Source organism: Protopterus annectens, chromosome 9.part0 (assembly GCF_019279795.1).
Source record: "Protopterus annectens isolate FY-2018-M chromosome 9.part0, PAN1.0, whole genome shotgun sequence".
Lineage (NCBI taxonomy): Eukaryota > Metazoa > Chordata > Ceratodontiformes > Protopteridae > Protopterus > Protopterus annectens.
In genome coordinates, this window is record NC_056743.1 from 933,617,997 (window position 1) to 933,644,506 (window position 26,510).

A 26,510-nucleotide genomic window follows, 5' to 3' on the forward strand; every position below is an offset into this window, starting at 1 on the left:
CCTTGCCACTGTCGCCTCTGTAGGCACCTCCTCTGGATTGATTTCTGCCTCTGGAACGCCTATTCCTGCCCCTTTGAGGTCTTGTGGAGTCAGGAAAGGACCAATTTTGGCAGGCCAGTTCCTGCTAAACCTTGGGGTTGAACCTGCAAGAAATCTTTAACTGTCTGGACTGATTTTGCCTTTTCTTCCATTTTCTTCATAACCTGCTGGGCAGGTGTACCAAACAAACTTGTTTTATCCATAGGAGCATCTAGCAATTTAGACGTAACATGATCCGGTAAAGCTTGCTCCTTTAGCCATGCATGCCTTCTAATTACAGTGCCAGTCATGGCTGATCTAAATGAAGCCTCCAGTGCATCATAGCCACATTTTAAAGAATGGTTACTAACTTGCTGTATGTTATTTACCATTTCTAATACATATTTCTTATCAAGAGATTCATCAGTGGTTAGCTTTTTAGTTAACTGATCAAGCATAAACTCTTGGTATTGTATCATGTGAAACTGACAGTTTAAAGCTCTAGCTGAGAGAGTGGCTGAAGTGTAAACCTTTTACCCCATCTGTCTAATGACCTTGCTTCCCTTTCAGAAGGAACAGGGTTTTTAGCTATGGTCGCTGCTACTGCCTTGGGACCCTGGGAAATAGTTTCGGGTCTGCAAGAGGGGCCTTGTAAAGGTGGTGATGAGTATCTGGCACCCTGTAAAATCTGTCTGGTTTGGCAGGGGCTGGGGTAAAGAATCTGGAGCGAGCAGACATCATTGAAAGCATCATCCACCACAGAGAGAACAGGAGGTATAGCTAAGGGCCTGTGCTGTGGAAGGTGCAAAAGGTCCTAAGTCTTTTCTGGAGTCTGAAAAATCCTGTTGCTGCCATTGAACTGTTCTCGCATGGCATGCAAGGTTTCCCCAAAGGAGAATTCTTCTGGTGGGGAAGCAGCTGGAATGGATTCTTCAGCATCAGAATCTTCAAAATTGGAGAAAGGAGCCTCTGGCTGGTCAGTTATGTCTGATTTATCAGCAGAATCATCAGAGGACACTGGCTCATGGGGCTCTGCCCTAGGTCTCTTCTCTGGGGCTGAGAGGCCCTGTCTGGGTGAGATTGAGATCCTCTAATTAATGAAATTAAATCTTCTGCCAAAGTAAGCATTTGGGAACTGGAAGAGGGCCTGGTTGAGGGGGGTTTAACAGGCACTGTTTTAGTAGTCTTGGCTGCTTTAGCCCTGGCGAAGGCCTTAATGGACATGGCTGCTGGAGGCCTAGCAGCACCACGTGCTGGGGTAGAGACATCCAAGGAATAGTGTCTGATAAGTCAGTGGTAAGCACCGTAGTGGGTAAAATTTCTGAGGCCGATTCAAGAGTGTTAGCAGGGACCTCAGTTGTAGAGATAGATTCAGCTGTATTTTGATCAGTTTTCTCGGTTTCGGCCGAAACCGAGACACTCCCCCTTTGCTTAACCATGGTTTCGGCCGGAACCGCGAGTGTCGGTCTTTTTCGTTTTGGCAGAATCGTCGGAGGATCCGGCGGCATAATGTACGCAAAATCAGAACCGAAAAACTGTTCTGCAAACTCCGACCGGCCTAAGCGCTCGGTTGAAAGAAGCACAGGACGAACAGGCTCCTACGCCGTGGCCTGGGCCTAAGCAAGGCAGGCAGTAAGAGTCGAAATCTTTATGAGGTATTTGTTTCCCACAGGTTAAACAATTATCAACTTTTTCTGACAGCGGCTGAGGCAAGAAAGAGTCCCCAACGGGTACTTAGCTTTAGAAGTCTTCAAGTAGTATTCGTAGAAGTAATCTCTGGATCCGTCCGACCGGCACTTGCGAACAGCTTCTGCTTCGCCAGCGGCAAGAAAGACTGAAGAAAATGGCGCCAGCTGATGCTTTAAGTCCAACAGAGATGACGTCGGGTGAAGTGCGACATCAGCCGAAGCCGGACCCGGACTTTGGAATCCGGCTGACTGAAGGGCTGCCTGACGACAGGACAACCCAGTTGTTATGACTGCAGATGCATCCATGAAGGACATCAAGGAAACTAAAACAGATATACCACATAAATGTTTTAAAGTATTGAATAGAAAATTATCTGTTTTCCACTCTCTAAACAGACATTAAATGATTTGCCTGAAATCTACCAATAAATAATTCAAGCTATACAATTTTTCCCCCTTACAGGGTACTTAGCTTTATCAAAGTCTTCTGCTTTTGCACCGACTGCCGTACTGAAAGACGATGCTTCAGACTCTGACAGCAAGAAAGAACTTAAGAAATGGCACCAGGCAATGACCTTCTATTATCTAGGCATCTTAAAGCAGGGAAAGGGAAAAAGTCTCTGGTATTCTAGCTAGCCTTGGGCTTCTGCAGGGCAGAAAATCCCTAGCATGACTACTGCAACAGTGACATAAAATGAACATTTGAGGTTTCTGTACAGAGTATGTTTACAGAAGTGGACTCCACAGTGTGTCCTGAAATCAAAATATGAGAAACAAGAAATTGCACTTAGAATTAGGAACATATTCTTAGAGTTACCTGGAAAGGTCAGCTTGATCCAGCACAATAATCAAAATTGCCACCATCTTGGTAATGGCCATCTCAGCATGGATGGGTTGTTCTGAGCTTATGCTCCCTCCCCAAGCAGAAGCAAAAATGGGTGGTTCTACCCTGGAGGATCATGTGGCATGGGGACTGCACACAGACATTATGTGCTGCATACATAACAAATAAAAGAGGTGTTTCCCATGGCGCACATTACCGAATGGTAATAAAGCATTCCTTGCAAAAAGGCAAGTTCAGAAGAAGGCATGTCTCCTAGGCATAACAAAGCATTCCTTGCAAAAAGGCAAGTTCAGAAGAAGGCATGTCTCCTAGGCAACTAACTGGGAACAACCTACCTTAATCTAACTATTAGGAGTGCAGAGAGTTATTTCCAGATTGCTATGCAGTGGACTAGCAAAATCTCAAGTAAAATAACAGAGTAAATTAAGTTAGGAATATTCTGGCCTAAGGAACCTTAAATCTCAAGACTGTGTCTCAGGTCTCTGAGCTGGAAAGCTGGGAAGACTGTTGGACCATTATCCTGTGTAACTTAATTTCCTTTAAATACAATTCTATTCTTTTGAAATCCATTGTGGCATAAACTGAGAGCCTTGAAGCCATCCTAACAGTGAATGCAAACTTTGTTTTGTTTTAGTCTGTTCTCCCAAGTCTAAAGGCATATAATTTCTCTTGTTAAATTTGTAAAATAATCCTAATGCGAACCAGAAAGACTGGTCACACATATTGCTTTGATATGATAAATAGTTTTTTTCAGCTCACAAATTGTCTTATCCAGGGTTACAAAACAAAACTGTATGCTGCTGCATAGTCTGATCAAAACATTGCTTTACTGCACGAAAGATAGGCCCTTATTCTGCTTATTCAAATACTATATGGCCATAGTGCTTTTTTCCAGAGATATAAACTTCTCTGGAATATAGTTTGAATGCTTTCACAGAAATAAATACATTTACAGCTGATGTAAAGGACTTTACCTAAGTGAGACTTAGCTCACAGTACTTGGTACAAAACTGCATGCGTGCAACAGTTTAAGCAGTCCATTGTCAGTAACTGTGATGGTACTGGAGAAGACAAGGTAAAATACAAAAGAGTTGCAAGGCTGAGCCTATTACATAATGCCTTTGACAAACTGAAAGTTTAGACATGTATTGTTTTAGTTTGAGTAGTTTAATTTCACTGATTTTTCAGAACCTAAAACTCATGTGCAGCTCTGCAAGAACCAACAAGATACAAGAATAGATGAATCTTAGGACCCTATGGTAAAATCTTACTACTTCCAAGATCTTATCCTTCTGAAAAAAGTCACGATTCTCTAGAATCCAGTACTGCCTGTAGAAGATACATAGAGGATGAAAGATGTTCCTCGCCTACCAGAAGAACACCTGCTACAAAATGGGCCAGGTTTAACCTCACGCTTAAGATTGATGTATGCCAGCTGGCAGGCAAAACTCAGTAACCCACACGTGTTTAGCAGCTACACTGAAACACCAATCAATGTAGCTAAAGAACACTTAAAATTTTGCACCCCCCCCCCCCCCGCCTGCTGCTTAGCAGTGAAAGAAACAGACAGTATTTTTTGCTGCCATTCTGCCATTAAACAAACACCTACTTGCTTACAATCTATTTTACTTTAAAAGTGTCCTCCTTGCACATTACAACAATACGTCACTGTTGTAAGCCAGGCATGTATTTTATCCAACTCCTCATAATGTTTGTTTTGACACCTCTATGAAATTGGCCAAAACTAGATGTAAACCATATACTATGGATATGTCACCCATCCCAAAAATACTTCTATCGGTACAGATGAAAATTCTGTAAAGTATACAGTATACAATGACTATCTAAACAATTGGCTTATTTAAAAACAGAGAAGGTATTTTATAATTTTTGAAGTAACAATATTGTTTCAAAGCAATATATCTGCCTGGTCATGGCTCAGTTGTTTTCTTTTTCCTAAGACCTGGTTGGGGGGCCTAGTCCACACATTTAGACTGCATTCTTGCAACCACACACCTCCTCCACCACTCCAGGCATCATATTAATGATTTTCCTGCCAAGGTGTACTGTTTAATTAACTCATATCTGTATAAAAGAAGTTATTACGTAAGGTACTATAAGACATGATTACACATCTTAGATGTAGATACACCATTATAAAAATGCAAAATATGCGGGCAAATTTAAAGATATACCTCTACAGTGGAATTACAAAATTAATGAACTATGCAAGACAGAGAAAAAAAAAAGATATAGCACATTTAGAGTACAAGCTATGAAAATAAAAGTAGGCTAAACAAAACACAAATGAAACTCTAAGAAACCAAGACATAACTATGAAAAGTACAGTTGTGTACACATACAATAAATGTAGATGCTACAGTGTATTCACTGTTGCAGTCATTACATTTGGGTAATCTGCTGGCAGGTTGCCCTCAGTCAGCCTGAATAACAAAGTCTTGGGTCCTGCGTCGGTTGCTGTCTCCTCTTCCATGACATCAGGTCATCACAGGTATAAAACATGCAGCCGACACCATTTTAGTCAGTGTTTCTTGCCCCAGATGCCAGGTGCCCCCCAAATGGGGAGCCAAAAAAAAAAAATATATATATATATATATATATATATATATATATATATATACACACACACACATATATATATAAATAAACAGCAATATATGAAAATGCACTTATAGCAACAAACTTTACCTTCATCTAAAAGCAAATACACCACAAAGGCTTTAGAGTATAGTGAAGGAAAGAGAAGTTATAGAAAAGGGTGATGGCGAGTGGGTAACCTGGACTGCAACAGTGAATACACTCGAACATCTACATTTATGGTAAGTGTACACAACTGTACTATGTTCTTCGTGTTTCACTGTTGCAGTCATTACATTTGGCTAGAATCCCAAAGCTATGGATGGGAGGATGGAACTAAATAGCATTAGGAGCGACTATAAGGCCCTGCAGAACTGCAGTGGCAAAGCCTGCCCTGGATTTGGAGAAGAGAGGCAAATGATAATGCTTTGTGAAGGTATGAACAGAGCTCCATGTAGCAGCTTCTAGAATGTCTTTGGTTGGAACTCCTCTGAGAAAAGCTGCTGAGGTAGAGGCAGCCCTGGTGGAATGTGACCCGATTCCCTTGGGCACAGATTTACCATGGTGCAAATAGCAAAAACGAATGCAGTGGCTTTATCCACTTAGAAATAGTCTGCTTTGATATAGCCTTCCCCTCTGATCCTGAAGCAAATGCCATCAGTAGTTGCTCGGGCTTTCTTAGAGATTTGGTCCTGTTTAAGTAGAATCTTAGTTGTCTGTGTACGTCCAATGAATGCAGAATCCACTCCCCCTTGTTCTGTGAATTTGGGTAAAATGTTGGCAGGTGAATTGTTTGGTTAAGAGCCACACTGGATACCACCTTAGGCATAAAGGAAGGATAGGTCCTGAGGGACACCCTGTCTGGGTAAAATGTAATAAAAGGCTCCATAGCCATAAAAGCCTGTAGTTCTGAAACCCTTCTTGCTGAAGTGATTGCCAAGAGGAAAGCTGTTTTCCAAGATAAAAATTGTATATCCGCAGTAGCTGCTGGTTCAAAAGGAGGCAGGGTGAGTTTTTCCAGCACAAAATTGAGGTCCCATGCAGGAGTTGGTGATCATCTGGGAGGCCTTAACTTTTTGGCCCCTCTAAGATACTGTTTTAGCAGAGGATGAGAAAAGAGGGGAGGCTCCGTGTTGTAATGAGCAGAGATGGCAGAGGCATGGATTTTTATTGAAGAAAAAGATAGGCCCTTGTCAAGCATCTCAGTCAAGTATTGTAAAATATGAGGGATATTTGGTTTTGCTGTGTCCATTCCTTGTGCTTGGTTCCAAGCAGAGAATCTCTTCCATTTATTAGCATAAGATTTTCTAATACAAGGCCTTCTGGCTTCCAAAATGACATCCATCACAGATTTACTGAGAGGTGGTGTTTGAATAATTAAATGATCAACCATGCTGCAAGGTTCAGAGTTTGGAGCAGAGTGTGCAGAATTTCATTATTCTGCTGAGACAGTAGATGAGATATTTGAGGCAAGTACCAAGGAGGGAGTTGAGACGTATTCCTCAGAATTGGGTACCAGTGCTGGCGAGGCCAGTCCGGAAACATCAGGATCATTTTTGTTTTTTCCTGTCTGACCTTTAGTAAGACCTTGGAGAGAAGAGGCAGAGGGGAAAGGCATAGATTGATAGGTTTTTCCAACTGAAGGATAGGGCATCCACTTTCCATGCTTGTCTGTGTAAAGTCCTTGCGCAGAATTTGTCCAGTTAATAATTTTTGGGAGAAGCAAATAGATCTGTGTCTGGGCTCCCCAATTTCTGTGTTACCATGCTGAAGATTTGTGGATCCAGTTTCCATTCGTGCAGGTCCATAAGATTTCTGCTTAGGTCATCTGGCAGAGTATTCTGTTTTCCTGGCAGGAATTGAGCTTTCAAGATGTACTTGGGTAAGTCAAAGCTGTGTTCCACAATGCCATGGCTAGTCTGCAAAGGGGGTAGGAATGTGTACCCCCCTGCTTGTTTATGTACCACATAACTATGGTGTTGTCCGTCAATAGTTGTCCTGGATGAAGTAAGTCCTTGAAGGCTGTCAGAGCATTCTGTACAGCTAGCATCTCTTTCTGGTTGATATGTAGATGCATTTGTTTTGGGCTCCATATGCCCTGAATGCATCTCCCTGCCAGGTGGGGCCCCCAAGCATAGTCTGATGTGTCTGTAGTTAGGGTTTGGGTGGCAGGGGGTAGAGTGAATGACAGTCCCTTGTTTTGGTGACATGTCTCTGCCCACCAAAGAAACTCCTGTTGTAGGCAGGGAATGAGAGGAATCATTGTTTCCAGACTGTGACCATGTTGACTCCATAAACTTTTTAGGTACCACTGAAGTTTCCTCATATGAAGTCTTGCATATGGAATTAGTAGAATGCAGGCTGCCATGAACACCAAAGCCTGCAGAATTCGTCTTGCAGATAACTGAGTTTTTGTTGCCATCTGTTTGAAGTATGTTGTCAGTTGCCTTTGTTTGTCTGGCGTAAGGTAAGCCATCTGGGCAGTTGTATTCAAGCTTGCACCCAGGAATGTAATTATTTGAGAGGGTACCAGTTGTGATTTCTTTTCATTTATTGTGTACCCTAGGCATGTTAGAAGCCTTTTCACAAATGCCAGATGTTGAAGAAGAAAGTCCTTGTTCTCTGCTTGAATGAGACAGTCGTCCAGATAAGGATAAATTTGTATGCTTCTTTGTCTGCAAAATGCAATTACTGGTGCCAGGCACTTTGTAAAGACCCTGGGTGCAGTAGATAACCAAAGGGCAGTGCAGAGAATTGGTAATGCAAAAAAACCTGCCTTGAAGTGGCGTTCCTGCCCAGCATAGGCAGTAGCTGTTGTAAAGTCAGCATTTTGAATTTTGGAATGTACAGGAATGTGTTCAAAATCGATAAGTCCAGTATTGGACGCCAGGCATTGACTTTTCTGGGTACCAGCAAAAGTCTTGAATAAAAACCTTGTCCTTTTTCCCATTCTGGTACTGGCTGAATAGCCCCCATATCCATGAGGGATGCAACCTGTTTCTGAGCTTCTGCCCATTGATTTTGTGGCAGATCCGGTTAACCGTTTGGAATTGGCAAAGTATGGAAATGAAATCTGTACCCCTGGGATACTATGTTTAATACCCATTTGTCCTGGGCAATTAACTGCCAGTTTTGAGCATGTGGTGCTAATTTCCCCCCCAAGGGGGCTGCCACAAGATAAGTGCTTGGTGAAGGTAGAGGGAAGTCATTGAGACTGCTTACTGTAGGGTTGTGCTTTGTTTCCTCCAGATTTGGAGGTGGAGGTACCCCACTGCTTTGACCTGTAAGAACCCTGTGCTTGATATCTAGAGCCTTTTGAGCGCCTGGATTTGCCTTGAGCGGCTTTGTTGGACACAGGAAAGGGAACATTTTTAGTTGGCCAGTGCCTACTGAACCTGGGCGGCTGCACTTGTAAGAAATCTTTTACAGTTTGCATAGATTTAGCTTTGTCTTCCATTTTCTTTGAAACCTCTTCTGCTTTATTACCAAATAGAGTGTCATGCTGTAAAGGGGCATCCAACAATTTAGCTTTAACATGATCAGGCAGATTTTGCTCCTTGAGCCAAGCATGCCTTCTAATCACAGATCCAGTAACTGCGGTCCTGCAAGAGGCCTCCAAAGAATCAAAACCACATTGCAAAGTATGCTTTGCCACCTGTTCTGCTGCATGCAATAATTCCTGTAATTCTTTATTTTCCACACAATCAGAAATCAACATCATTTTCTGTTTCAATAATCCCATAACATGCTGTTGATATTTAAGCATATGAAACTGGCAGTTTAAGGCCCTAATTGCCAAGGTTGCAGACGTATAAACCTTCTTTCCCCATCTATCCAGCACCCTGGAGTCTCTATCAGAGGGGGTAGGACTTTTGGCTGTACAGGCCTTTACACCTTTGGGACCCTGTGAGATAGTTTCAGGATCAGCAGCAGGATTTTTGAATAGAAATTTGTGGGAGTCAGGAACCCTGTAATATCTGTCTGGCTTACTAGGAGCCAGAGGTAGGGAATCAGAAGCCATGCTTGATTCCGAAAACACATCAACAATGTCTAATACAGGAGGTATAGCCAAAGGCCTATGCTGAGGAAGAAGGAAATCCCTAACCCTCTTTTTTGATTCAGAGAAATCCTGTCTCTCCCAATGAAAATGTTCCCTTAAAGTATGCAAGGATTCTCCAAAAGAATAATCCTCAGGAGGAGATGCAGATAGGATGGATTCTTCTCCATCTGAATCCTCACAGGGTGGTATAGAAAGTTCCTGATCAGAAGAGGAATCAGAAGAAATAGAAACCTGATCTGAAGATTCATAATCTGTATCCTGCCTAGGCCTCTTAGTAGGGGGGGGGGGTTGGGAACCCCTGATCAAGGTAATTAAGTCCTCAGCCATTTTGATCATCTGTTTTTTAGGCATAGGGGCCTGAGCATGTGGCTCATGCGTCAGTTTTTTCTAGACTTAGAAGATGTTTTTGAAGCTGGCGTCAGTTTTATATAAAAATGTTGAGGCCTGAAAACACCCTCAGAAGCCGGTGCCTGCTCAGCGGCTCGGGACCCATCCAAGGGAGAGACATCCGCGGGTTCAATACTTGCAGAATCTCGCGGCATACCGGACTCCGCATGGGTCTCGGTAGAGGAGTGCGACTCAAAAGTAGCAGGTATCAGGAGCTGAGAAAGTGCCTCACTGAGTACCGGCGAATGGCATAGAAGAAGCTTCGTCGTCAGTTTTGGACCTCAACGGTCTGTCTCTGCCTTTTTCTTTGCGTTTTTTTTGTGAACTCCGGTAGTCGGATTGCTAACCGACGACATTTTAGGTTATTAAATCTGGATCCAAAATATTTTGAAGCAAAAATATACCGACGCGTAATAGTGCGTTGGTTAAATCTAGCACAAAACCGACAGCAAGGCATGTTATGATCTGGGCCTAGGCAAGGAATACAGTACAAATGAAAATCCTTATGGGGTATTTGCTTCCCACAAGTAATGCAATTATTAACTTTTACCAACATCGGTAAGGAGCAAGAAAAAGTTTCCCCAACGGGGTACTTAGCTTTAGTTGAAGACTTCGGTTCTGAAACTCGAATGCGAAAATTTCAGGAGTCGGCCGACTGGCACTTGCGAACTGCTTCTGCTTCGGGCACCGCACGGCAAGAAAGACTGAATAAAATGGCGTCGGCTGCATGTTTTATGATGACCTGACGTCATGGAAGAAGAGACAGCAACCAACGCAGGACCCAAGACTTTGTTATTCAGGCCGACTGAGGGCAACCTGCCAGCAGATTACCCAAATGTAATGACTGCAACAGTGAAACACGAAGAACATCCTGAATGGTCACTAAAATGAGGGAAATAAGTCTTTATAATCATTGTTTTTTCTTGTCATTTTTACTTGAGCCTGATGACCATCATGCTCTCCTGCAGCTGCCTGCATTCTCACCCACTTTTCACGTTTCCTTTTAATTTTCATGCGATACCCCATCTGACCTTTCTTTAGGGTGCTAAGGGTAGAGATAAGACCAGGTCTGCTGCTGTTATCCAGGTAGCCAGGAAGGCTGCATGCTACTTCTTCTGACCTAAAGAGCCTCCTGCTGATAGCTTGATTCCAGTGACATCTCCACAGGATTATGCATACTTCCATGTACGGCCCTAATTCTGCTTATAGCATATCACCTCAGTGCTTGGCAGGCAAGGAAGCTTTGGTCTTTGGCCTGCTTATTGTACCCCCAAGCTTCTGCTTTGTGTTAACAGTGCACAAGACTAAATTGCCATCCCTCCTCCTACGATGGAGGAAACCAGTATCACTTACTCACTCCTACCTTCCCTGATGACCGTTCCAACAAGCGTCACTAACTGAATCTTGGTCATTTGGGAAACGGTCAATGCTTTATCCTTGTGCATCATGGAGCCAATGACCTTTCTACAATTATAATAGGAAATTCAAAGGCATTAACTAAGAATGTAACTGATAAACTCCAACACAAATATTCAATATAGTCTGATTTTAACATATTTAAAAGCCCCAGATATTAAAGAACAATACATATTAATTTAATCATATGTATGAACAAAACTAAAAACAAGCTTTATGGATGGTCTAGACAATATTTCTGGTAGTCTTCTACACAAGGTCAAATATAACCTGGCTAAACCTTTAGTGGTTGCATTTAACAAATATGTTAACAGGATGTATTCTTGATTGATGGCAAAAAGCTACAATACCCCCTCCCCCAACTCAGAGAAAGAATCACTTCAGACCCTGAGAATTATAGGCCAAGAGCTAAGTAATGGAGAGAAAGCCAATGCCAATGTATGTAACACAGAGAGATAAAGAGGACCTACTACTCTATAACCTTCACTAGTATGGGTTTATTTGAAGCTGATTGCGTTGTTCACTGACATTACACTGGCAATGAAAGACAGCCTTTCTGTACACACACAACCTTCTTTGATTCAGCAACACAATTGCACATAAAGATAATGTTAACAGATTGGCACACTATATGTAAAAGGACACTTTAGTCATTATGGCATTCAGTAGTTAAATAACAGAATGCAACAAGTCCACTTGGGAGGTCTTCTGTCAGAACCTGTGATAGTAACCAGCAGTGCCCCACAGAGCTCCATGCTGGGTTATTTTATTCATTTTTTTCTACACCATTGCAATAAATGGACTTTGGATCACTCAGTAAGCAAATTACAGCAAACTTGGAGGATCTCCTAGAAGAGGAGTTAGATAAAATACATACCTGGCATACAACAGTAACGCAATTGAATATCAAGAAAATGTTGATTTTAGCTTCAAGATAGATGGGTAACCAGTAAGATTAGACTGATGGGTTGGAGACTTAATGGACAAACTTAAAACTAAAATAAAAATCTGGCCATAGTAATGAAAAAAGCTAATAAAAGTTGCCCACAAAAGCCACGTCAAGTTGAAAAAAAGAAGTTATGTATCCACTATAATGTTCCATCTGTTTGTCTATCTTCATTTATCCTTTACCATTGGGGTATGGCCGTTACATAGCTCACCAGCCAAAAACTCTCGAGTTAAGAATCCACCCACAATACCCCTTTCCATATTATCACAGATAAAGTTTGCAGCTACACAGAAAGACATAAAAATTTGCAAACAGAATTGAAGAGGCCATGTCCATGGTCAAACCTGATAAAGTTAGCAGGACAAGCATCCAATCCTCCATAGAGTCCATAGGTGGGGGAAAGGAGGGTGAGGTACAAAGGATAAATGATGATTGTCAACACATATGAAATGTTATGGTGAGTACATAACTTCTTTATCATACATAGCTTCTTTATCTGATGTTGTCAAGCTTCATTTATCCTTTACCACTGGAACAGTCTCTCCAGCTACTTCTGATTCTGGGTGGCCTTATGGAAGGGATATTCCTGAGAACCATAATGCCAAAGGATGCTTTTCCCCTGGAGAACATATCCAATTTGTAATGAGTGATAAGGTATGCAGAGTAGCCCAAGTTGCATTGCTGCTGCACATATTTCATCCATGGAAGCCTTGGAATGGAAAACAGCAGAAGTGGCTATTGACCTAGTGGAGTGTGCTCTCTCACTGGTGCTGGTAATTTGAGATTCTTTCCATTGTAAATGAAAGTAATACAGTCTCTTAGCCATTTTGATAGGATAACTTCTGAAACAGATTTTCCCAGAGATGGACTGGAGAATGATACAAATAACTGGTCTGATTTTCTAGATTGTTTAATTCTGTTGAGGTAGAAACGTAATTGTCTGCAAACATCCAGCAAATGTAACCAATATTCACCTTTGTTGGAAAAATTAGGAAAGAAAGGGGTAGGAGAATGATTTGATTAATATTGGTTTCTGAGACCACCTTAGGGAGAAAGGGATGGGTTGGGTCCTTAGTGAAACCCTATCCTTATGGAGAAGAAAATATGGGAGTTTTGAAGATGATGCTTGTATTTAAAATTCTTCGGGCAGAGATAATGACCATCAGAAAAACAGTTTTCCATAAAAGAAACTTTAAATGACATATAGCCGCCAGTTCAAAGGGAGGAAGCACCAAGGACTGCAATACCAAGGGCACATCCCAAGGAACTAGAGGGTCTTTAAATGGCAGTTTTAACTGCAAAGCCCCTTTCATGAACACTTTACATAATGTATGGGAAATTAGAAAATGGTCTTTGAAGCCATTGTGGAAATTAGAAAAAGCAGCTAGTTGGACCTTGATAATGGAATCATGGTCAAAGAGTATAGCTAAAAATGCCAAACTTTTTTCATCTGAAACCTCCAACAGTTAGGTGGCATTAGTCCCAATTCTATACACCACTACCACTTTAAAATCAATCCTAATCAACCCAAATCCAGACAAAATCAAAAGCTGTTAACAAAACTAACTAAACTATTAGAGTACCTCAGCAGAAACATCATTAAATATGGAGATATTCACCCTAATCCTGGCCCGACAACTGATACCATTCCAAACTGCCCTTCACCCGTGTCTAACTCGGCCAATTCCCTCCAGATCGATCACTTAAATATTAGAAGTATCAATAACAAAGTACCTAGTCTGCATGCCCTCCTAGCCACTCACCTTCCAGATATAATATGTATTACTGAAACCTGGCTAAAACCGGGAACCAAAGACAACGAAATCCTACCATCAGGATATAATATACATAGGGCCGACCGTATGAAAAAAAAGGGTGGTGGTATTATTGTACTCTATAACAATAATCTAAATGTTACCTTTAACACCAAGCAACCACCCCAAACCTCTAATGCTGAAATACTTTCCCTAAAACTACAATTAAATAAAGAAAAATGTATTAATCTAATTACAGTGTATATCCCTCCTGGGAACAATGTGGATACACTAGAAAATATACTAAATTGGATTTCTAACAACTACCCCCAAGAAACCATCATCATGGGTGACGTCAACATTGACTGGAACCTATGCTCCTCAGACACACACCCCATCCACATCAATCTTCATGGATTTACCCAGATCATAAATACCTCCACCAGAACTGGTAATGCCAACCAAAAAGAAAGTATTTTAGATTGGATTCTAATAAATAGCCAACCACATACATATAAAGCCGGGACTGCCCCAAATGACCTAAGCGACCACCTAATTACATATATAAAGGAAAATAAAATTGGCCCCAAAACAACTCCTATGTACAGATCAATTAGAAGCAGGAAGAAATTTGACCTTTCAAAATTTCAAGAAGAACTCAGAGCCCATAGATGGACAGAACTTAAATATCTCCCCCTAGAAGAAGCAGTATCTAAATTTAATACTACCTTCCTAGCCATACTCGATTATCATGCCCCTAAAAGATTAATCAAAACAAAATCAAACATTGCACCCTGGCTTACAAACGAAACTATAGCTAAAATGAAAAACAGAAACAAATTATGGGATATATGGCGGGCAACCAAACTACCCCAAGACCACATCCGATTTCAACAATTAAGAAATGTAACAAAAAAATCAGTAATAGCCGACAAAAAAAATTATTACAGCCAACTACAAAACAAACACCAAAACAACCCAAAAAAATTTGGGGCCGGTCTTAATAATCTTCTCCACCCAGGCAAATCCTCTACTCCTACCCCAGAACAGGTATCTGATAAAACCCCAATTGAAGTAGCCAACACCTTCAACTCTTTCTTCACGAACACTATTCAAACCTTAGCTAACCAACTATCAGCTACCCATTGTTCAGTGAAAGAAGTTCATCCAGAAACTAAACCAAATTTCTATCTACAAGCCATCTCCACCTCTACTATAAGATCCTTACTTCAAAAGCTTAAACCTACCACCCTCTCCGCTGATCTCCTCCCAGCCGAATATTTACAAAAAGCTTCAGATGTCATTGCCTACCCGATATCCATACTAATTAATCGCACCATCTCTGAATCTAATATCCCCTCTATTTGGAAAACATCCCATGTCATACCACTCCATAAGGGAGGTAATTCCACTGACCTATCTAACTATAGGCCAACAGCCATTATGTCCCCACTGGCCAAAATTATGGAAAAATGTATACATAAACAACTCCTACACTATCTTACTCAGAATAATCTACTTACCAACTCACAACATGGGTTTCGACCTAACCACAGTACAACTTACTGCTCTACTCTCCTTTACGGATACAATTAACACCAACCGTAACAACAAAAAAATATCATCTGCGCTCTTTCTGGACCTCTCTAAAGCCTTCGACATGGTCAACCACCAACTACTTCATAATACCCTAAAAACCCTACAACTGGACAACCTAACCTTAGGCTGGTTCCGTGCGTACCTCTCAAATAGGAAACAAGCTATACTCTGGGACAATCAACTCTCTGAACTCTTACCTAATACCATAGGGGTTCCACAAGGATCCATACTGGGTCCACTTCTTTTTTCAGTTTTTATTAATGACCTACATACAGCCATCCCTGAGGCAACCTGTGTACAATATGCCGATGATTCGACCTCAATCTGTTCCGATAGATCTCTAGGGAATCTATTGGACAAAACCCAATCCTGCTTCACAGCTGTGGAAAACTGGTTATCAGGGCGTCAACTAATTCTAAATCCAAAAAAAAACCAAATTGCTTCTCTTTCATCCAACCTTAAAACCTCCCTTTACTGACTTCACCATTCAATCAAACAATGGGACAACCATCTCACCAGACCCCCATACTAAGTTACTAGGTGTTACCATAGACAATAAACTTAGATTTGATACACATATTAATAATACTATCAAAACTGTGAACAAGAAACTAGGGTCACTTTATAGAATTAAAGCCTTTCTAACCCCAACATCAAAAACAACCATTGCCCACACTCATTTACTATCTACTCTCTTATATGCCTCCCCAGTCTTCACCAAGCTTAATAAAAGTGAGCTAAATAAACTCTCAAGTTCATATAATCACATTGCCAGATTTGCTACTGGCACTCCACATAGAACGCACCACTGTAATAACCTAAAAGCCCTTGGATGGATAGAACTCCCAAACCTTCTACAGCAAAATCAACTTATTGAGGCATTTAAGTTACTTACACACCCGGATAAAGCTCCTGCACTAAAGGGCCTAATTACACCATATAACAACCTAAATAGCCTACGTTCTGCAGATAGGCTTCTTTTACAAACTGTCAAATCCCATAATGCAGGAGGTGATGCTATTCGCTAACGCCACTGCAAAAAATTGGAATTCTCTTCCCCCTAGCATTACTACCATTACCTCCTTACCCCTCTTTAAAAAAAGTCTACTCCAATATTTCAAATCACAATGGCTCTGCCAATGTTCTTTCCCAGATTAATTACCTCTTACCCGCTTTATAAATCTTACTTCTCTTCTTTCATTTGTTTCTTATGGAACTCACCATGACCCTTCTTATTATTTGATCTATCCACCCAATATTTCTCCTCCCTGAAACTCTAGTTACCTCTCTATTGAGGCTTAGCGAGCTGAAATGGATTTAAGTTTTCTGATTAAAATTACACGTCTTCTTCACTCAATGTAATATATATCAATTTGTATTTTTCCTATGTAATAAAAGATACCTCATGTTTATGTAATAATTTGTATACGTGGAGCTTTTCTCCCCGGGCCTCCGCTGAAAATGGACATGTATCCAGTTGGATTATCCCGGTCAACAAATGTAAAATAAAATAAATAAATAAATAAAATCTGGTGCAGAAAAAGGGTTAAGACCATTATGATGTGCCCAAAAAGAAAAACTTTTCTACTTGCTTAGGTACAATTTCCTGGTGGAAGGTCTACAGGAAGCCAGTAGAATTTGTTGGACTGGGGGAAGATAAATTCTTCTGCCTGGCAACTAAAGGAATTGGAGGAGCCAAGCTGTATGCTTGAGGTACTGAACACTGGGGTTCACCAGTCCCTGGGGATGAGGCAGAAGATCCAGAGCTGGGTACAGAATCCATGAATGGCAAATTAGATGAGGTCACAGAAATGGGAACCAGACTTGTTGAGGCCAGAAGGGCACAATGAGGATCACCTATCTTATCAATCTGTTGGCTTTCTTTAAGGAGAGAGGAATCGGTGGGAAGGGGGAAGGCATAGAGTAGACCCAAGGGCCAGTCGTGAAGGACAACATCTCTCGGGAACTCCCCTTGCGGGAAAAATTGGGCAAAATAGCTGCAGCACTTGTTGTTTTGGGTGATGCAAAGAGACTGCAGCAAGGCTGGCCTCAGCGGTGAAAAATCTCCGCTATCATGTTTGAACTCCCCGGGATATGTTTTGCCATTAGAATGCAGTAGAAGGATATTGCCCATTGCCACACTCTGACCGCTTTGAAACAGAGGGGGATAAGATTTGGTTCTGCCCGCTTTGTTGATGTACCAGACCACTTGACATGTTGTCTGATTAAATTGCAATAATTCCTAGAGGGAGGACAGATTGAAAGCCTTGCAACGCTAAAAGCACTGCCCTCAATTCTAGAACACTGAAATGCAGGTTGGCCTCTACTGGGAACCAAGTAACTTGGACTGTTCTTCCTGGATAATTCCCCCCACCTCATCTGAGAGGCATCCATGGTCACTACAGCCTTGGGTTGAAGAGGGACAAAGGGGTCGCCCAAAAGAATTTCCCCCGATTCCATCCACCAGGATAAGTCCTTCTTGCAATGACTGGTAATGAGAATTGGGTATGTCATTGGATGTGTTAGGATGGACCACTGGGACGCTAGATGCCATTGTAGCATGTGAAATCTTGCTAGTGGAACTAAGGTAATAGCAGCTGCCATGGACCCTAAAGCTTGAAGGACTAGCTGTGCAGGAGCCTTGTGGTTGGAAAGAATTGCCTGTACTTCGGATTTTATCTTCTGTAGCCTGGGAAAAGGAAGTTAAGCTACACAAGAGATGGTATTCAGATGGGCACCTATAACCTTTGGATCACGAGTGGGGCTTAACTGAGATTTTGAGTGATTCATGGTAGTGCCCAGATGGGCGAACAGGTTTAGGATGAAATCTGTTGCTTGAAGCAGTAGATGCCTGGTGGGGGTAGTGATGAGTCATTTATCTAGACAAGGAAACACCCGGAATCTGTGCAGTCTCAAGTGAGCTGTCACTACAGCCAAACACGAACACCTTGGGGGATGTGGAGAGGCCAAAGGGCTGCACTCTGAACTGAAAATGACTGGCTCCTAGTCAAAAGCAGAGGAACCTTCTGGAGCATTTGTCCATCTTTATGTGGTAATATGTATCCTGAAGGTCTATACAGCACATCCAATCATTTTCATCTACAGACTGAACTGTGACCATCCAGAATTTTGTTTACTGAAGAAACTTGTTTGGAAGGCTGCAATCTAATATTGGTCTCATGTCCCCTGTCTTTTTTGGCATCAGAAAAAGACCTTGAGTAATATCCGGATCCTATCTGGTCTGGTGGGACTTCTTGGATGACTTTTCTCTAGTAACCTTTGAATCTCTAATGCTGCTTGCTCTCTCAGATTGGTTGGAACATCAAGGAGGCTTCATTTTGATCTCGGAAAAAAAAGAGTGAAGGGAATATGGTAACCTCTGGCAATGATCTCCTGCACCCAAGCATCTGAAGTTATTTGTTGCCAGTCCCTTAAGTGCAGTGAAAAATCTTCACCTGACTGCTTCCAGAGGTAAACAATCAGGCCCCCCCCCCTTTCAGGAGCACTGATACGATTGTCCAGAGAAAATCTCTGGAACCCTGATCCTGTGGGTCACCTCTCCTTCTGAGTTGGCGCTTTCATTACTGCTCCCTCCTTTGCCCCAAGGGGAGCCACCACCATGTGTGTCCTGAAAAATCCCTTAGGATTTTTTGAACCACATCTTCCCACTCCTCTAATTCCTACAGTAGGACTGTTGGGGAGCAGAAAAACATATGCCTACTGCAGAGAGGGTCTTTCCATCTTTCTTTCACCTGGCTAGAGTTTCTTTGACTTTGGGGTTGAATAAGGAGGAGCTGTCAAAAGGAGCATTCATGAAGAATTAAATAGCTCCGCAACCACAAACAAGCATATCCAGACGTGACGACTTATGCCAATGTCTGAACCTGGTGTCCTTATCATCCCTTCAGCTGCATCCACAATGAGCCTCATGGACAAGTTGGAAATAGACTCCAGGGTGGCTAGCTGGGAGGCCACTTTATCCTGGACCTCCCCAGACAGTTCCTGCTAGGGAATCTGATAGCTCCTTGATCAGATCCCTCTGGAGCCTAGTAAAATGTGCCACAAAATCCAAAGACCTGAAAGTGAAGGTCGTTGATACATACACCTGCTTTCCAAATCTGTCCACCGCCCTGGACTCTCAATTAGGGGAATGAACAGTCTAACTCTCTCCAGCCATTTCATTTTTGGTGACCGCATCCACCACCATCGCATCTACTTCTTATCTCTTTGCCCAATGCTAGTGGTCCTCTGGAGCAGATAGTATTTTGTCAGGTCTCCAGGGAACTGGCTCTATGGAATCAGGAGCCTTCCAAACCCGCTGTGCAATCAATTTAATAAGATAGTCAGCGGAGGAAAGGTCACCCAAAAAGTTGATGGGCGAGTACCAAAGGCCTGCAAGTACACAGACTCCTCAGAGGCAGGGTCTTTAGGCTTCCAGTTACCCCTATGTTTTAGAATCTTGAGGATATCTCCAAAGGAGACATCTTCCGGGGTGACCGGGGATAATCCTCCCCATCATCGAAGTCCATGGCTTTCGTGATGGATTCTTCAGGGGAATCCAAGCATTTCTTCTTACACATCTTTTTACAGGGTGGCTCCTCAGTAGTGATCTCCGAGGAGGACTCTGAAAAAGAGAGGTCCTGTGCAGGGGTATCTTGCAATCTAGGTGCCTGCTGTCTGGACATGGAGGCTTATCTTCTTGCTCTGGGCAAGAAGGAGTCTTGGGATAAAACTCTGATACAGAAGGGGCCAGCTGAGAGCCTGCAGAGGCCAATGCCCTCTCCATCACCTGGAAAATGGGTCCACCCAAAGAGGGATGGGAGCATGAAACAGAGGTCACACCTCACTCCAAGAGACACACCTCTGAAGCAGGAGCCGAGGAAGAGCCTATGTCTGCTGAAGTTCTGAGAGTCGAGGACGACTCCAAATAAACTAGAGCCAATCCAAAACTCTCTGACCAGACAGCGGAGCCATGGCCCTTAGAGTCCATCAGTTCCAAAGGAACCAAAGTCAAGGCAGATCCTGGAACTGAAGGGGTAAATGCTGTTGGGCACCAGAGCAGCTGGAACTGGAGGGATTGGAGTTGGAAACTCTAAGTCCTCACAGGTGGTTAGAGGAGGAAGATTTGGTGGAGTCCTGGGAGAAAATGCCCCAACTCCAGAAGGGAGAGGGGTCTGGGAGTTGTTTCCTGGTCACTAGGAGCTGATCCACCAATCTCACAAAGTCAACTTCAATAAGACTCCTGGAGGAACGGACAGAGAAGATTCTGGTCTTTCAAGAAAACGACTCAGGAGCTGTCCCACAAAGGAGTGAAGAGGGTGAATACCTTGTCCTGGGAGTGAAAGTTATGTCTGATTTCTGCACCAATGGGGGTTCCAATGTCTGTGGAAGTACAGCAGAGTAGGTAGGTACCAACCGGGAAACTGAAGTTGTCAGTACCGAAGAGACCGGTACAGAGGTTTGTAGTGCCATAGAAGACGGTGCAGTGGATGCTGTCAGTTCTGAAAGCTTCCGAACCTTAGCCTTTGGTTCTGCTGAAGTAGTGGGAGTGGAAGGCTTATGCTTTTTTGCCACCAGTACCAAAGGAGACGTCAGCACCAAGTGACTTTTCTTGGTTCCCTGGTCAGATTTAGAGGGAGACGTCTTGGATAAGGCCTCCTCAAAAGCGGATTTAATTAGTCCTTTTAGTACTAATTTCCAAGTTCTACCAAGGTGCAGTTGCTGAAGGCCTGGCAGGTAGTATAGTCCTGATTTAGATGAGCTGGACGTAAACAATATACAGAGGAAGAATGCTGATTGGAACTGTGAATCTTCCGACCACAATCGTGGCGCTGTTTAAAACCCATAGTCCCTTTAGATTTCTCAGCCATGTTGACAGACACCAAATGAAAAGAAGGGGTCAACAGGTAGCAAATACACACACACGCACATACACAGAGAAGGGAAAGAAGAAACCACCATCAATGGTAAGTTAAAGCTACCTAAACAGGTAAAGAAAAAGATGGAGAGATACTACCAACGATGATAGGGAAAAGAATACAGTATGGTAAGAAAAATACACTCACTCAATAAAGAAAGAGGAAAGATAAAGAATATACATAACTATTTATAGAAAAAATATTAGGTTAAATCGTGAAAACACAAGAAAATTTCACTTAGCTATGAGAGAAAATGGCTAATGCTTCTTGTAGCAAACAAGATCTGGGGTAATATGGAGGGGGGTATTATGGGTAGAGCCTTATCTTGAGAGTTTTTGGCTGGTGCAAGCTATGTAATGGCTGGGCCAGTTCAGAGGATCAGAACCGTATTCCAATGGTAAAGGATAAATGAAGATTGACAAAAGATCATGGAAGTTTAACTTCCATTATATGTCTCAGCTGCCCTGTCTGAATATAATAACCCTTTCTGCAGCTTCAAAGATAAACATACAGGTCATTTAGAAAAGGGCCAAGGATTCCCAACTATGAAAAATCAGATAGAAAAGAATTATCACTTTTTTCCCAGGTGGCATACTGCCTCCTGTGCGGCCCTTTCTATCACACTTTCAAGGCACTGCATGACCAAAGTTATGTATAAAGATCTGTGTTTGTAGTATGCAACATACACTGTAAATGGTAGGATAGTGCATCTGTTAGTAAACATCAGCACTAGATATAGTAAAAGCAGGGATAGGTCCTGTTGGCCTTACTCTTCATCAAATGTAAAGGGGATGAACTACTCTATAGGAATTCATTGCCAGTGCAATTCCTACATGTGCAACAGCAGGATTCTTATATGTTTTTCTTCCTTTTCTCCATAGTTGTGAACCCTTATTAGTAAAGAATTATCTTTTATTAGTAAAGAATGCGGGTTTTGCAAGGGGGGCTTTTGACCAAAAAAAGAAAGACTTTAAGACAATTCAACAAGCTGCAGATTTAAACAATTTGTTTCATCCAGTTGAAGCTGAAGCATGTTTTACTTGAGGAACCTATGGGACCTAATAGATTAATTACACAATGACTGCACCAACATTTTTAATAAGCATTAAAAAAGTGGTCAATTAATCATAAAAAAAAACAAAAAAACACTTGGCATACATAATTAGTATTAAAAAATCACATACTAGAAAATGTTAGTCAAGCTTCTTCAAAGCCAGTAGGTTATAAAATTAACAGCACAACCTATGAACTCGAGGAAGCCATTTAATAAAAACTGATAAACATTGTTAAAATAAAACAGGGTAATTAAACCAATGCCCACTACAGAAGGGTGGCGAGGAAGAATACTCTGCAATAATGCAGGTTTTGACTAGGCTGAATCAGTGGACCATACTGAGAATAACTGTATCAAGAGTTTGCAAAAATCCTGAAAGACAGGACCAAAAAGATGATGGATAATAAAAACTGCAAATACAGAGCATCTTAGGGTTAAATTCTGTTCAGATGTTCCCAGTAATAATGGGTAAATCCCTAACTATGCCCTGGGTGACCAGAGATCAGTTAGTAGCTTGGGCACTGGAGGAGCAAGAGGATAGGAGTGAAAGCCAACACTGGCTTACGTATCCCAGGAGGAGGGAGGAAGTCTGCTTAACTGAAAGACCTGCACCTATTGGAATGGGAGAGGTGCATGGTAAGCAGCAATAGTGAGGACATGCATTTGGCCCTGTCAGGCCATGTTTTCATGGTAACCCTCACAGAGCATGCACAGGATTGTGCATAACCACAGGAAGAGGAACTGCAGGGCCCTTACATCTGTAATCATGCCCAGTCACCAAAAGAGAGGGAGTTAGTTTTAAACTAAAAAATCTCTGGTGGATGCCTGGATGATGGTCTCTGATAGCAAGCTCTGTCCACACAGAACAAAACCATCTGACTGATTATGGCAGGGTTGATGCCTGACAGGCTGTGGGACTAAGATACAAATAATAATTTACTCAAATATGCTGAAGTTGTTTCAATTTATGGTAAAAGGGGTGAAAATACAATGCAGAAACAGAAAGGTCAGTCATCTTGAGAACACAGACTACTGAATAAGAGTACTTGACATCAGATCTCTTACAGACATTTATTTTATTTTATTTTTATTTATTTAACATTTGTTGACCGGGAATGTCCGACTAGGTTCCACAGAGCCTGTTTTCAGCGGAGGCAGTGAGAAGGTTTAAGGAGAACTCATTCAAAGAAGCTCTAAAAGCATTACAGGCCTTATTTCATGGGCTAATGCTTACTAATACATCGCCCAGTGACATATATTAACCTGGTCCTCATTTTCAGTGCAGGAATCAGAATATATTGTTAAATACCTGAAGACAGGGACAACAAGGTTGGGATTTACTAGGGATGCTCCCAGCTGAGAGATCCCAGCAACTTTTTTGGCAATTAGCTTATACAGTTTTGGTTCCCAAGCATGGTAAAGATTCTACCCACATGACCAGCTACATACTTATTACAAGATTTATGTTGGCATAGGAATACAAAGGCTGAAAAAGGCAATATGTCACTTTGTACATCTAGAACAGACTGGAGTTATTTCAGGACATCAAAATAGAGGCAGTGTTAGGCAAGTCCTGCAGAGTGTATGATGGCCTAATGTAACATAACACAAGATAAAATGTTACAAACTTGGACATTAAGTGCTAATCTTGAAAACCCATCAAACAGTATTTTTTTTATTAGTTATCTGAGGTGTTGGTTATCAGTGTTATTAGGCTCATGTATATGAAGGGTTCACTGTGTGTATGAAAACTGGGTCTGGTATCTCTGTCAATCTTTTTCTAGTTGGACAGGAAAAGGGGCACCTCTGTTACAACTGCTACTTCCATTAGCCACCAAACCTACATCAGTGTGGCTGAGGCAGGGTTCGGCAGCCCTTGAGAAGAGGAATATATTGCCTATATTTACTGTTTTATGTTAATATGAAGACAAACTTATTCTGATCTTCTTCGAGATCCAAAGGATGTGTCGAGGGGTTATGTTCCTCTTGCACAAACTTATCAGAGTTTCTAGTTATAACACCAACATAAGCAAGGCTGATTAAACCATACATGAATCAGATGGCTCCCAAAATTAGTGAAATTTGGGAATGATTTTGCAAGCATGTATCCTATTAGACAGTCATGTTAGAGTGTTCATTTATACGGTTCTACCAGGCACAGACTAGATTTACTGAAGTCTGTTACTAACTAAAAATCTTACTGACATTGCTGAGTTTTTTTCCCAGTAGTAGGGGTGGTAAGAAGACGGCATCAACTGCTTCTATGTTTTCAGAAACCCAGTGAAATCAAGCATGTGGATGTTATTAACTAGTTTAAACAACTGGATGAAGGCTCTATTTAGTTCCCAACTAAATTCTTGCCTTAAAGTGGTCACTATGTGGCTTAATCTGGGCCTTGAGGCCGGCTACAAGAGGTGGGAAGGTGCCTGGCTGACAGGCCTCCATGGGTACTTAAATTCGAAAATGATCTAGGGAAAAGACTGGCGCAGTTTGTAGGACTATCTAATAGGGTGTCTTACAATTATTTAAAGGGCAGCGCAGTTGTAGAATCAGGGCATTAAAATATTTTATCTAGTTAATACCATCTCAGAAAGAATGAAGGTGTTAACACTGGCGAATTATTATTAGTACAAGGGGACTCTGTATAGGTTAGAGTGGCAGTTCTATGTTGACTGGATGGTATATGTAAATGGGCTCAGCTGGATAATGCGGCTGCACAGTGTTCTTTCAGGAGGTTCAAAGGAAGTATAATCTCCCCTCCTCAGACTGGCTTTTAACTTGTGGATCTTAAAATGTATTAAGACTGTATTACTGATGGATTGAGTAGATACACAAGTGGAACTGTACCACCCCTCCTGAATTCTGGAGATGCAGAAACAAGTGCTGTCAGAGCAAGTGACTCCTCCACTATTTTTAAACCAGTGGTGCAAAACCTTTTTGTGGAGAGGGCTAGTACACAATTTCTAAATGCATCTGCAGGCCACCTCAAAACATAGTACGTCATTACAAGTTAACAGGTACAGGTGACTGGCATTTTTACTTAAGACACCAGTCATGAAATTGCCTGTTTTCTACATCAACTTTGCATTTAACTTTATTTTGTCTTGCAGCCATGACCTATAACAAACTCTTGCAGAAAATTACTACTGTTTGCAGACTGCAAGTTATAAACAACAAAGAATAGTTACTTCTGCAGCTAAAATTTGAGGTGCACGCAACTGCAGTCAATTAGGTAAAGCAAGTGCTGGAAAGTTTGCATGACTGGAGTAAGGCACAGCATTTTTTCACTTTTTTAAAATGTTTTTGGTTACTCTCTGGGGGCCGGATGGTGTTGCTTCGGGGGCCAGATATTGTGCACTACTGTTTTAAACCTATTAAAGAAAGCTTCATGATCATGCCCACATTTTACCATCTCTCCCTTCCTGATGGAGATGGGAGGAGGTCACTGCTGTGGAGCTATCAGTGATGGCTTCTTGTGTCTCCTACTCATTCCACATCTTTCCTGCCCATGTACCTACTTACCTAGTAAATACTGCATTTTATACCAATAAATAGCTTAAAGCATTTTCATATTTTCATAACAGATATGAAGAGGCCCCAATCCCAAGTTCAGTCCATAGTATCATGTCTTTGCAGACTGCCTGCAAATGAATACTTTTTGTGAGGAAGTTCACATTGTCAGAGATTTTGTGGGGTTCGGGTCTCGACACCTATACTAGAGAAAGTCCCTTTTCTCAAGTATTTTGGGCTCTGCTTATAAAGCTGTACATTACCAAATAGCTATCTCAAGATACCTATTTATGGTGAAGACAAAAAGCAGAAGGTAAAATAAAGTCTTCAACACTGGATCAAAATGAAATATAATATTAACACAACTGCTGATATTTATTAAGACCACTGTCTTTTTTAACAGTAATAGTACAATAAATCAAGTGGGACATCTATCTGTATGAAGTCTGAATTACTTTTTTGACTGGCAAGCTGTCTCCCCCGTTTTATCCTGATCTAAATTCATCCTTCCCTGTGTTGTTGCATTTACTATTTCAAAAAAATGTTGCATTTCAAAAACAAACAAAAAACACTAATATAATAAATGTCCATGTCAGCCAAAGCTTACAGTACATTTCAGGTGGTAAGTACTAAAGATAGGCACTTGCTAAGGCTAGCCATGAAAGGAACTTCACTATCCATCGGTGTGGTATTTCAGTATAAGGTGTCAGCACCA

The 26,510-nt window shown here is 41.7% G+C and overlaps 1 protein-coding gene across 1 annotated transcript in view; it reads right to left on the reverse strand.

Annotated features, from left to right (window-relative positions):
* Positions 1-26,510, reverse strand: part of LOC122810608 (tastin-like) — a 1,451,617-nt gene that overhangs the window by 253,375 nt on the left and 1,171,732 nt on the right. The gene's annotated exons all lie outside the window — the stretch shown is intronic.